The 14506-nt window shown below is 40.9% G+C and overlaps 1 long non-coding RNA gene and 1 other non-coding gene across 2 annotated transcripts; one reads left to right on the top strand and one right to left on the bottom strand.

The window, feature by feature from the left end:
- The first annotated feature begins 70 nt into the window (after positions 1 to 70).
- On the top strand, positions 71 to 2683 carry LOC107185128. The gene is made up of 2 exons (XR_001516043.1): positions 71 to 977; positions 2411 to 2683. It is a non-coding gene; the product is annotated as an uncharacterized LOC107185128 (long non-coding RNA).
- Positions 2684 to 10425: 7742 nt separating this feature from the next.
- Positions 10426 to 10498, bottom strand: TRNAR-CCG. The gene has a single exon. It is a non-coding gene; the product is annotated as a tRNA-Arg (tRNA).
- Between the last annotated feature and the right edge of the window lie 4008 nt (positions 10499 to 14506).

Below are 14506 nucleotides of genomic sequence, written 5' to 3' on the forward strand. Positions count from 1 at the left end.
AACATCGCCTCCCCAGGCGCCCGGAATCTGATCACGGCAGCATGTGGGTGGGTGTGTGTGTGTGGGTGTGTGTGTGTGGGTGTGGGTGTGGGTTTTGGGGGGGTGTGGCAGGTGGCAGAATCCAAGAGCCTTCCTCTTTCCTGCCCATTTCTGGTGTTTCCAGTGCATCTTTCTGCTTAGCAAATATTTGTTGAGCGTCTACTATGTGTTGTATAAGAAAGAATTTGTGCCAGCTTCCTGGCATGGAGCTCCTAAAACCCTTGGAATTTCCCAAGTGATAGAAGGGTCTTTGTTATTCATGAGCTTCCTGGATCACACCGGAGTTTATGCTAATGAGGGGACTCTTGGAGAGATCTCTTTGATAGCTTCAGGATGGGAGCTGGGACCAGAAAGAACAACCATGCAATTAGATGGTCAAGACTTTGAGCCAATGGGACCTCCAAGGGGGGAGAGAGGCTGGAGATTGGGTTCACTCGGGTGGGCAGTGATTTAACCCCTCCTGCCGACAAGCAAACCCCAGTGAAAAGCCCGTGGCGCTCGGTGAACACATTAATGTGTTGGGAAGGTGCTGCGCCTGGTCCATGGAGAGAGAACAAGGCAGCGATGCAATTGGGCCCTCCCAGATCTCACCATATCTGTCTCTTCATTTGGCTGCCCCAGATCTGTACCCTTTACAATAAAACTGGTCGTAAGTATAGCACCTTCCTGAACCCCGTGAGCCATGGTAGAGAACCATCCAATCTGAGCGGGGTCGTGAGAACCCCCAGGTTTGTTGCCAGTTTTTATTCAATTAAAATTGTTAAAGTGTTATTACAAACTCTTTGTGAATGTGAAATCTCATAACTGCATAACACGTTCTCTTTCAGACAAACCATAATTTGGAATGTTTCAGTTTTTGCCATTGTAAAACTTCCTGTGTCTCCATCAACAGAGAAATGGCCGGCTGTCGCATGACGTAGTGGAATACTGTAGAGCAGGTACTATTGACATTTTGGGCAGATAGTTCTTTGTTGTGTGTTGTAGGACTTTGACCTGTATACCCAGCCTTATCCACCGCGTACCAATAGCACCCTGCCTCCAGCTGTGACAACCCACACCGTCTCCAAATGTCTCCTGGGGGCAAAATCACGAACCATATTCATTGCTAATACAGCAATGAAAATAAAAGAGCCACAATTACAAAAGCGAAATAGAGATGAATCTCATAAAGATGAAATCAAGTAACAAAAGGTCCAATTTCCTTTGTATAGGGTTCACAAATAGGCAAAACTCATCTATGGAGTTACAAGTCAGGATAATGGTTATTCTTGGGAGGGGAGGGGACTCTCTGGTGCTAAAGTTTTCTAGAGTTTGACTTACTAATTTTTGATGTTAAATAAGACGTAAAATTAGTTTATATAGTCAAAGATGTCATATATGCCCTAGTCGATTTGGCTCAGTGGATAGAGCATTGGCCTGTGGGCTGAAGGGTCCAGTCAAGGGCATACGTCCACCTTGCAGGATACGATCTTCAGTAGGGGGCGTGCAGGAGGCAGCCAATCAGTGGTTCTCTCTCATCATTGATGTTTCTCTCTCTCTCTCCCTCTCCCTTCCTCTCTGAAACCAGTAAATATATATTAAAAAAAAAAAAAAAAAGATGTTGTCCTAGCCGGCTTGGCTCAGTGGATAGAGCGTCAGCCTGAGGACTGAAGGGTCCCAGGTTCAATTCCGGCCAAGGGCACATGCCTGGGTTGCGGGCTCAATCCCCAGTGGGGGGCGTGCAGGAAGCAGCCGATCAATGATTCTCTCTCATCATTGATGTTTCTATCTCTCTCTCCTTCTCCCTTCCTCTCTGAAACCAATAAAGAAATATATTTTTTAAAAAAAGATGTCATAAAGTTTATAACATCTTTCATCCCTTTATAAAAGCTTAAATTTATACAAGTAATACATATTCATTCCAGAATTAGATATTACAGATAAGAAAAAATAAAAAATTAAATGTAATTCTATTGTCTAGAAAAAAACTATTATAAATATTCTGGTGTGCCCATTTTCAGACTTTTTCTACACATATATGTACATGTAAATATGTTACATAATTTCTTTCTGTAAAAGTGGGATCGTGGTGTACACATTTATTATTGATTTGAGAGAGAGAAAGGGAGAGACTGAAAGAGAGAGAGACACAAAGGCAGAGACAGCAAGAAACATTGATGTTTAAGAGACACGTCGGTCGGTTGCCTCCTGCCCCCGCCTGACCTGGGCTGGGGATAGAACCTGCAGTTACATGCCCGTGACCGGGAATCAAACCCTTGACCCTTTGGTGTGCAGGCCAATGTTCTAACTGGCCAGGGCGACATGTTTGGTTTTGTTCGTTTGTTTTTAATTTTAATGATTTGTCAGCATCTTTCCATTTCAATAAACACAGGGTTCCATAATCATTTTTATGGACTGAATTCCTCAACATTGAATTGCCGAGTCATAGGATAGGATACTTCAGTGTTTTTGCTGCGTGCTGCTGAGCGGTCCCCAGACATGCTGTGTCAGTGCACACAGAGCGGCATTCAGCGCAGGCATCACCGAGCCCTTTCTCCACATCGGGGCGGGAAACAGCAGTGTTTGAGCTCCTTGCTGTTCTGAAGAGGTTTTTTTTAAAAAAATTTCCATGTAAATTCTTTTTTAAAATATTTTTTCAATTACAGTTGCCACTCAATATTGTGTTATATTGGTTTCAGGTGTATAGCACAGTGGTTAGACATTTACATAATTTACACAGTGATTCCCGGGATAAGTCCAGTCCCCACCTGGCACCATATATCATTATTATGATATTATTGACTGTATTCCCTGTGCTGTACTCTACAGCCCCGTGACTATTTTGTAACTACCAATTTTTGCTTCTTACTCCTTCCACCTTTTTCACCCTGAAGAGGTTTTTTAAAAAGGTTTCTCTTTAATTCCTCGCGCCCCCCCCCCTTTTTTTATTGCGGGTGATATTGTACACTTTTTTTTATAGATTTATTGGCCATTTAGATTTCTTTTAATTTCCTGTTCATATTCCTTGTCTATTTATTAGGATGTTCATATTGTCCTTTATGAGCTTAAGAACTATTTATAGCCTAAGATTTTTAACTCTTTGTCCCATTATACAGCATGGGGCAAAAGTAGGTTTACACTTGTTTATACAGAAAATAATACATTAATTACTAAATAATAACACAAGAATAAACTCTATCAAGAACTCACAAGACCTACTTTTGCCACACCCTGTATATATTGCAAGTATTTCCTCACAGAATTTCATTTGACTTGTAACTTCTTAGCAATTTTTTTTGTCCAGAGAACATTTACATTTCACATAGTAAAATCCATCAATCTCTTGTTTAACAATGTCCCTGGTGTCTTTGTCATGCTTAGAAAGTCTTTCTCCATCTCAAACTATATATAAACCTATATTTTTCTAGTGCTTGTGGTAAAATCACAATTCCATCTGGAGTTTATTTTGGTATGTAGTATGAGGTAAGACTCTAATTTTAATTTTTTCTCAAATAACTAGGAAGTTGTCTCATCCAATTGCCAAATAAATTCATCCTTTCCCAGCACTGAGATGTCACCCTTAACATAAAGCAGCGATTTTCAACCAGCGTGCCACAAGAATTTTTAAAACATGCATACCTGACTGCTTAATTACAGGCGTTGGCCTGTCTTCCCTCAGATTGTCAAATAAAAAAATGACAACAGCCAACACAACAATAGCCGTCCAATGTGAATGAATCAAAATTATACCTATTTTTTTTGTCAGATCGGCAAAAAACATATTTTTTGATGTGCCGCAGAATGTTAGTAATTAGTTTATGTGTGCCATGAGATGAAATAGATTGAAAGTCACTGACATATATGTCCACAGTAGGGCATGGTTATAGTTATCATGTTGTTATAACATACTACAGGCCCAGTGCACGAAATTCATGCAAGGGGCTCGGCCCTAGCAGCTGCGGCGGCTTGCCTCGGCCCTCGAAGCCCCAGCTTCGTCTGGAAGGTCATCTGGAAGGTCGTCTGGCTACCTGGACTAATTGGCATATTATGTTTTTATTATTATAGATATTTCTTTGAAAAATTTGTTTTCTACATGATAGTGTTTGCTTTTCTTTCAACTTAACTTTAGAATTATTCTGCTAAATTTAAGAATCCTGGCCTTAACTGGTTTGGCTCAGTGGATAGAGCAGCGGTTGTCAACCTGTGGTTCGCGACCCTTTTGAGGGTCAAACGACCCTTTCACAAGGGGTCACCTAAAACCATTGGAAAACACATATATAATTACATATTGTTTTGTGATTAATCACTATGCTTTAATTATGTTCAATTTGTAACAATGAAATTGGGGGTCACCACAACATGAGGAACTGTATTAAAGGGTCGCTGCATTCGGAAGGTTGAGAACCACTGGGATAGGGCATTAGCCTGCGGACTGAGGGTCGAAGATTCGATTCCAGTCAAGGGCACATACCTTGGTTACCGGCACATCCCCAGTAGGGAGTGTGCAGGAGGCAGCTGATCGATGTTTTAACTCTCTATCCCTTTCTCTTCCTCTCTGTAAAAAAATCAATAAAAATATATTTTTAAAAAAATTTAAGAATCCTGTTGGTTTTATTGAATTTGCATTACATGTATGGGTTAATTTGTAAAGGATTTGACAGCTTTTCTGTATTGTCTTTCTGTCCATGAAGATAGAATATCTACATTTCTTCGAGTCTTCTTTTCCCTCTGTCAGAATATTATTTTCTTCATCTAAGCTCTACACTTTCCTTGTTAAATGTATTTCCTGGGTATTCTATATTTTTAATGCAATTTGGGAAGATCTTTTTTTCCTTTATATTTTCTAACTGGTTTTTCTAGGTATATAGAAAAAGGATGGATTTGTGTGTATATCTGTACTTACTGTTTATACCCCAATTTGTGCATATCCAAAAATAGTCCAAACTATTTTCAATTGATTCCCTTGGGTTTTCCCAGTAAAAAAACCATATACTCTATAAATAATGATATTTTGCCTCTTCCTCTGAAATATTTATTTAACTTTTTTTTGCATTGATGAGAACTTTCCAAACTCTGTTGAATAATGTCATAGTCATCATCTTTGTTGTAGTGGTATTCCTCATTAGTAGAAAACACCTCAAATGTTCCATTTTCAAAGTGACTAAAGACTTGATTTGCTTCAAGTACATTGAGCTATATTTATCTGTACACCCACATCATTTTTACCTTAGGAATCTGAGAAACATTTCTATTCTGTGACTTTCTTAATATTGATTATTGGATTGTGCCTTTTATATATTGTATCTTTTCTCTAATCATTTTTATCTCTTTTTCCTTTGCATTCTAGGAGAGGTTCTTGAATTTGTACATTATGTCACTGATTTCATTTGCAGTAGTATCAACTCTGCCTTGGTTCCTTCCAATAAGGACTTAACGCTAAGGAATTGTTATTAACTCCTATTTTGATTCTTCCTATTGTTCTTTCATCTGAGTCTACTCCCTTCTGAAGTTTCCTGGTTCACAGGACTATTTCTTTTGTGCTTTTGTGAGCATGCCTAACTGTTTCTTGATACTGTCTTCACAATTCTTTGTCATCGTAATTTGAGGTATACTCTTCCTCCAAGCATTTTTAAGGGAAGGTATTTTTATTTTTAACATTTGTTATTTTTCAATTACAGTTGACATTCAATATTATATTAGTTTCAAGTGTACAACAGTGTTAGGCATTTATATAACATGAAGTGATCACCCCAATAAGTCTAGTACCCACCTGGCTCCATACAAAATTACCACAATATTATTGACTATATTCCCTATGCTGTATTTTACATCCCTATGACTATTTTGTAACTGCCAATGTGTACTTGTTAATTCCTTCACCTTTTTCACTAAGCCTCCCAATGCCCCTCCCATCTGGCAATCAGGGAAGATATTTTTATTTCAAAAGATTATATACATTCAGAAAATTATTGAGAATAATATAATGAATACTTGTTCAAGTATGACCCAGTTTTTGCCAAATTTTAGCTTTTTTAAAAAACTGAGACCTTCCAACAACCAGTAAGTGAGCTTGAAAGCAGATCCTTTCCAGTTGAGCTTTCAAATAAGACTGCAGCCTTCACCCACAGCTTGACTGAAACTCCCTAAGAAACCTGAGCAGAACCACCCAGCTTAGCTACTCTCAGATTCCTGGGCCACAGAAAGTGTGATTATTAAATGTTTATTGTTTTAAGCGGCTAAATTTTAGTGTAATTTGTTTTTTGCAGCAATAAGTAACTAATACACAGTTGAAGGCCCCTTATGCCCCTTCCTAATGCATTTTCCTATTCTTCCCAGAGGTTATCATTATGCTCAACTTGAGGTTTCTACCATTCTCTTGGATGTTTTTTCCTATTGTGACTAGACCAACTACTATTGGAAAATAATCTTATAAATTAATTTTGAGGGTTTTAAAGAAAATTCTAATTCCAAACTTGTAAACATTCAATATAAATACAGTATGTACTCGTAGCTCAATATATTATTTTACAGATGAGTAACTGAGGCACAGAAAGGTTAATTAACTTGCCCACGGTTGTACAGCTGTGATCCAGTGCTCTCTGCCTGGTAGGAAGACCCACACATTTACTCCTGCAGGACCTGCGTTCCTGGTGTTTTTGTCTTTGTTGGGTTGCTGTGCTGGATTCCTATTAACCAGGTCTTTGGGACTAGGACACATTAAGATGTGCCCCCCATGAATCCTTGGGTTCCAGACTTTGCTTCCTTCCTCCATTGAGTAGCAGAGCCATTTTTCCTTTGGTAATCACATTGACCACGCCATCTTGGCTGGGGCTGGGGCTGGGGCTGGGGCTGCTGTAACAACGTACCATAGGCTGGGTGGCTTAAACAACAGATCTTTATTCCCCAGCCTGGACGTCTGAGATCAGGGTACCAGTACGCCCTTCCTGGCTCACAGATGGCTGCCTCCTTGCTCTGTCCTCACATGGCACAGAGGGGAAGGGAGGAAGAGAAAATGGGACTCATCCCCTTAATATCTTTATATATAAAAGCCTAAGCGACCACCAGTCAACCAGTCGCTATGACAGGCACTGACCACCAGGGGACAGACACAATGCACAGGAACGTGCTCCCTCCTGTCTGGATTGGGCCAGTGGGGAATGGGCTCCCTCCCATCTGGATTGGGCCCATGGGGATTGGGCTGAAACCAGCTATCCAACATCCCCTGAGGGGTCTGGATTGCGAGAGGGTACAGGCCAGGCTGAGGGACCCCACCAGTGTACAAATTCGTGCAGTGGGCCTCTAGTAAGAAATATAAGAACAGTAATCCCAAATTGGGGCCTCTATCATCATGACCCCTAATTAGTCCCAAAGGCTCACCTCCTAACACTATAAGATTTGGGTTGAGGCCCTAGCTGGTTTGGATCAGTGGATAGAGTCTCGGACTGAAGGGTCCCTGGTTCAATTCCGGTCAAGGGCACATGCGGGAGTCAGGGGGAGGGTGTGTGTGCAGGGGGCAGCCAATCAATGATTCTCTCTCATCATTGATGTTTCAATCTCTCCTTCTCCCTTGCTCTCTGAAATCAATAAAAATACATTTTAAAAAATTTGGGTTGGGGCTTCAACATATAGATTTTGGGGTGATATAAACCATGACCCTTCTCTGTCTATTGATTCAGCACCATGAAGAGTCCCATGGTCAGCGGACAGCCTCAGCTTCCCATGAATGGAACCATGATAGTGTGTCCTAGTTTAAATATTTCTCCCTTGGGCTCTAGGACCTCTGGAACTACTGAGTCTGGGATCACTGGTAAGGAAAGTAAAACATTCTCCCAGTGAATCATTAAGGACATAGTGGGAGGGGCCAGGCTCGACGTGCAATTTGGCAATGTCTCAATCCAGGAGTGGTGATGCTACCAGAAGCCCTGCAAGCGAGGAAAGCAAATCCATAGCCAGAACACGGGTCTGTCCCTGTGAGGAGGAGGCGCTGTCCACACAGGCAGTCTTGTCCTTGCAGACAAGGGATTATTGTTACCTCTAGGAGTCTGACCTTTGCTTTGGAGAAGCGCCCTCTGCTGGCCTTTCCTAAGATCCGAGGCCAGAGCATCTTCTCCCTCCATTGCTCCTCATTGCTTTTAGTAGCTTTCCCCTTTTATTTAAGGAGTTTCAGATATCTCCTGGTTTCATGGATGGTGCTTGTGGTTCTGCTTCTCATCCCCCTTGTTGCTTTTATGGGATTTCCAAGAGGAATGGAGAAAAATGGCAACTTTACTGTATGTTTAATACTGCAACCCGGTAAAATGTGAAGCATGACAATTCTGAATGTTAATACAATAGATTGCATTTTAATATTAATTCTGGTGTATTTTCTGAAATTCTAAAATGAGTTTTGAAAATTTGAACTAATTAGCTACTAATAAATATTTGTATGTATCCAAGATTTAAAAATTCCAAAGTGATCCAGCATAAAAACCAGCAAAATTAAACAATAGAAATAAGGCTCCTGGTGACCCTGGGAGGAGGTAGTGATTGGAGGGAACTCAAAGTGGGGGGAGGGGGGCTTCTGCAGTGATTAATGTCCCATTTCTTGACCTGGGTGCCGGCTCTCCAAGTGCGCTGAGTTTGTGAACATAACTGAACTGCACACATGAAATGTGACTTTTCTGCATGTATATTACACGCTGATTGTCATTTTTTAACTGAAAAGTAGAATAGCCTATAATTAAAAACAAAGCACGATTCTAGTTAACACATGATATTTATCTGGGTCAGTCAAAATGGAAAGGAGAAATTTATGCAAAAGCTTCAAATATCTGAATTTTGCCATATTCTTTCATTTATCAAGGATTCTATCTTTGATTATAGGCATAATATATCTTTCTGTGGGGAAAATGAGTTTCTCCAAATAATGGGGGCTGTAGTCATATCTTGCTACTGGGGACAAACACTAGCCTATATACTATAGCGTGAACAACGTTTTGGGGCCCTGCCAGCATCTGTCTCCTCATGTGCCAGCCTGCTCCCTTGGTGATGCTGGGCTTCCAGGACTGCGCCCTAAACTGAGCAAGGACCCCCGCTTACCTTGAGCATCCCCAGAATTATGTTTGAAAGCATCTTGGACCTACTCTTCCCTTTGGTGTCAACAAAATGGATTCCACTGAGCTGCCCTACAGCCTGAAGAGATATAAGGAAAATGTTAAGGAAGCCAGCACCCACATGTGTCACTGCTCCCCTGACACAGTGACATTTACGCCAGTTCCTGGTTGGGATGGTGACCACATGCTGGAATCAAGTGCTAACATGCCTTGGCTCCAGGCATGGAAAATCACCTGTAAAGATGTGATGCCGGCAGAACCATGTTGCCTGAAGCTCTGATTGCACCCTGCCAGCAGCTCATCCAACTGGATAAGACCCTGTGTCTGCCCCTCCCGGATGTCTGTCTGCAAAACTGGTGGTGTTGCTACTGTCCCTGTGGCCAAGTGGCATGGTGGTCACCTTTACTCCAGTCAACATTACAAAGGAAGGAAGTACAACTGAAATAAAACAGCAAACGGCTGAAATGCACATCTGTCACAACTAAGACATTAACTCTAGTACATTACTGGTAACCCAACTCCAGGCTGTGTTCTGATTCCACTAGTTTTTCCATTAATGTCCTTTTTCTGTTTCAGGCTCAAATTCCGGATACTACATTGCATTTAGTGTTTAGTAGTTTTTCAAGAGTAGGAGTTAACTCAGTGATAGTCTTCCTGTACAAGTTCTGCAAGAAGAGTTTAAACTTTTTCAAGCTAGTCAACTGACCCGGCTTGAAAAGCTTAAATTCTGATTTTCTTTCATCACACAAATTTGCAAATAAAACATAGACACAGAGACATCCCTCAATCCCAAACTCATACGTTTTAACTACAATTTATTGTTCATAATAGTTTAGAGACAGAAACCATAAATTACGCCTATTATATTTGTGTGTTGTAACAGCACAACTGCTTTTCTATGAACTCAACTTAGCACTTGAAATAAATGTTTGGAGCCAGCGCAGTTGGATCTGCTCACATACCCCTTGGGACAAGGATGAGGAGAAAGTTTTGCATGTGTGGTTGCCCATGGTGAAGCTCACCTTGAAAAGGCAGACAGAAAAAGGAGTGGAGCCATCTGTCCAGAAGGCTTTTTTCTTTTAAAAAAGTTAAGCAAGATGAAAAACCCCACTTTTGGATCACTCCTTGGCTTTCACTTACAAATCCTCAATTGCAATGTCTTTAAAACACGGAGACGCGTTTCCTGATTTGTCCAGACAATCCTCCCACAGATCGCTGCAGAGACCGAAATACTGGTAACCACATCTCAGAATCTATTTTTACTGATTTCAGTACAGCACCGCCTTTTTTTCTTCCGCCAAAATAAAGTGCCGTACGACCCAGATGGGACTCGAACCCACAATCCCCAGCTCCGGAGGCTGATGCCTTATCCATTAGGCCACTGGGTCACCACACGAACAGCTCTCTCAGAACGCCCTCTTACGCGATGCCATCATCACGCCCCGCCCCTGCGCTCCGCGGCTTTGCGTAGGGCGGACTGAGTGTTAGAAGCCGCCCCACCGGCGGCAGCGCGCGCGCCTGCGCCCTTCTGCGCCCTTGGCCTAGACTTGGGGCCAACCCTGGAGCGCCTGCGCGTGGCTCTCCACGCCCGGGTCGCTCCCTGTCTGCTGGCTTTTGGGGAGGTTCTTTTCCCTGGGTCCACATTCCTCGCACTTGGGGAACTTTAAGCAAAATTCCACCGGCTGTACCCTCCCCCCCCCAACTTTAATTCTGTTTACTTGGGCAGGACCTGGCGTCTGCATTTTACAAAGTTCCCCTGGACCTTTCTCTGCCACTTGGTGTGAAGAACCCGCATCCCACCGCAACCTTCCATCCTTCGCAGGCCCTTCTTTCTCCTTCTTTCCTGCGTTTATTCAAGGAACATTAACTTCATAAGCTACTATGTGCTGTGGACTGTTGGGGGATTCCAGGGCAAACAGGCTTTCCTTTAAATCTGCCCTTGTACCCCACTTACCTACATTTATTTTTCTCCTCTTTCCTTCCGGATTAAAGGGAAAATGGAGAGGTTTCTAGTCCAGACGGCAGGGTAGGTAAATGTGGTACTCGCATCCTCCCACAGCCACATCAAAATTACTACCAAACTACAGAACAATACAATTTCATTTTCTTCTTGGATACATTGTAAAACTATAAAACATGGATAAGCCAAACGAAAGAAAAAAAAAAAAAGGAAAATGACTCTAATCCTACCATTCAGAGTTAAGCACTTTTTAAAGTTTTGGTGAGTTCAAATCTTGTCTGTGTGTCACTGATCTGTGGGTCATGAGCCATCCAGGAAATGCTTTTCATGGAGACTAAGATACTATTAGTGAATAATAATGAACGAATCATCCAGCACTGATGGTGCAGAAGTGATGGTGGGTAAAACTGCCACCTTATGAATTAAGACAGTGGCACCAAATGGTCTTTTCGCTTTCATGCACTGGAAGTGTGTGTTTGGGGGGAGTCAGCTTCACTTAAGAATGTCCTTGATTTAAAAAAAAATGTCCTTGATAATGCTTTAAGAATTTATTAATTGAATTAAATCTCCACCCTTGAGTACACGTTTTTATTTTTTGTGAATCTTTACTGTTCAAAGTATTACAGATGTCCCCTTTTTTTCTCCCATTGACCCCTTATAGCCCACCCCTGCCCCCACCTCAGGCCTCCACCACCCTATTGTCAGTGTCCCAGGGTTCTGCATATATGCATACAGATTCTTTGGTTGATTTCTTCCCGCCCACCCACTCATCCCCACCTTCCCGCTGAGATTCGACAGTCTGTTCAATGCTTCTTTCTCTGGATCTATTTTGTTCAACAGTTTATTTTGTTCATTAGATTCCATATATGAGAGAGATCATGTGATACTTGTTTTTCTCTGACTCGTTTATTTCCCTTAGCATAATACTCTCCAGGTCCCTCCATGCTGTCTCAAAGGGTAAGAGATACTTCTTTTTTACTGCTGCATAATATTCCCTGGTGTAAATGTACCAGTTTTTTTTATCCATTCATTTAGTGATGGACTCTTGGGCTGCTTCGAAATCTTGGCTATTGTACATAACGCTGAAATGAACATAGGGGTGCAAACATTCCTTCTAATTGGTATTGGGTTTCTTAGAATGTATCCCTAGAAGTGGGGTCACTGGATCAAATGGCAGTTCCATATTTAATTTTTTGAGGAAACTTCATACAGTTTTCCATATGGCTGCATCACTCTGCATCCCCAACAGCATTGTACAAGGTAGGGTTCCCTTTCTCCACATATACAGTGGGCTTCCCTTTTTGTTTTGTTGATGGTTTCTTTTGCTGTGCAGAAGCTTTTTATTTTGATATAGTCCTATTTATTTTCTCCTTCATTTCCTTTGCCCTAGATGTATCTGTAAACATATTGCTATAAGAGATGTCTGAGATTTTGCTGCCTGTGGTTTCTTCTAGTAGTTTTATGATTTCATGACTTATATTTAAGTCTTTCATCCATGTTGATTTTTATTCTTGTGTATGGTGGTCTAGTTTCATTTTTTTGCATGTATCTGTTCAATTTTCCTAAAACCATTTATTGAAGAGACTGTCTTGACTCCATTGTATTTTCTTGCCTCCTTTGTCAAATATTAATTGAGCATCAAGGCTTGGTTCAATTTCTGAGGTCTCAGTTTTGTTTCATTGATCTATATGCCTGTTGTGCCAGTACCAGGCTGGTTATGGTGGCTTTGTAGCACAACTTGATATTTGGTATTGTGATTCCTCCAACTTTATTCTTCTTTCCCAAGATTGCTGCAGCAATTCGGGGTCTTTTTTGGTTCTGTATAAATGTTTGGAGTATTTGTTCTAGATCTGTGAAATATGCTGTTGGTATTTTAGTAGGGATTGCATTGAATCTGTAGCTTGCCTTGGGTAAGTATGGACATTTTAATGATGTTGATTCTACCAGTCCCATGAACACGGTATATTCTTCCATTTGTTTATATCTTCTTCTATCTCTTTTTTCAATGTCCTGTAGTTTTCCAAGTATAAGTTTTTTACCTCCTTGGTTAAGTTTATCCCTAACTACCTTAATTTTTTTGTTGCAGTGATTAATGGGATTGTTTAGTTTGTCTTTCTGATAATTCATTATTGGTGTATAAAAAAGCCATAGTTTTTTGGGTGTTGGTTTTGTATCCTGCTATATTGCCAAATTCATTTACTAAATCTAGTAGTTTTTGATGGAGTCTTTAGGGGTTTCTATGTACAATATTGTCATCTGTGAATAATGCGAGTTTTACTTCTTCCTTTCCAATTTGGATACCTCTCATTGTTTCTTGTCTGATCACTGTGGCTAGGACTTCCAGTACTTCGTTGAGTAAGAGTGGTGAAAGCAGACGTCCCTGTCTTTTTCTTGTTCTTGGGAGAAATGGTTTTAGTTTTTCCCCATTCAGTATGATGTTGGCTGTAGATTTGTCATATATAGTTCTGGTTATGTTGAGGTATGATCCCTCTATTCCCACTTTGTTGAGACTTTTTTTTTATCAAAAAGGGGTGCTGGATTCTGTCGAATGCTTTTTCTGGGTCTCTGGATATGATCATGTGATTTTTGTCTTTCAGTTTGTTTATGTGATGTGTCACGTTTATTGATTTGCGAATATTGTACCAGCCTCTCATCCCTGGAATAAATCCCACTTCTCTATAACAGTTTTCTTTTCTCTTGCTGCCTTTCAAATTCTCTGTCTTTAATTTTTGGCATTTTAATTATGATATGTCTGGGCATAGGCCTGTTTGGGTTCTTCTTGCTTTGGACTCTCTGTGTTTCCATGTAGGGTTTTCTATGTACAGTATCATGTCATCTGCAAATAATGACAATTTTACTTCTTTTCCAATTTGTATGCCATTTATTTCTTCTTCTTGTCTGATCACTGTGGCTAGCACTTCCAGTAGTATGTTGAAAAGTAGTGGTAAAAAAGGACATCCCTGTCTTGTTCCTGTTCTTAGGGGAAATGGTTTTACTTTTTGGCCATTGAGTATGATGTTGACTGTAGGTTTTTCATATAAGGCCTTTATTATGTTGAGGTATGATCGCTCTATTCCCACTTTGCTGAGAGATTTTATCAAAAAAGGGTGTTGCATTTTGTTGAATGCTTTTTCTGCATTTATTGATAGGATCATGTGATTTTAGCCTTTTAATTTGTTTATGTGATGTATCACATTTATTGATTTGTGAGCATTGTACTAGCATACCCGCCCTGGAATAAATCCCACTTAGTCATGGTGTATGATCTTTTGACTATATTGTTGGATCCGATTTAGTGTCGGTGAGAGGTGCCTGTAACAGTATGATGCAAGTTAAAAGGAAACCTGCCCCACCTATCTGCCTTGTCCCTCCCCTCCAGAATGGCCAGAAACGCCTTGCCAAGTTCCTCTCGTGAACTGTGCATAGCAATATATAT

The sequence above is a fragment of the Myotis davidii genome, unplaced genomic scaffold (genome assembly GCF_000327345.1).
Source record: "Myotis davidii unplaced genomic scaffold, ASM32734v1 scaffold69, whole genome shotgun sequence".
Lineage (NCBI taxonomy): Eukaryota > Metazoa > Chordata > Mammalia > Chiroptera > Vespertilionidae > Myotis > Myotis davidii.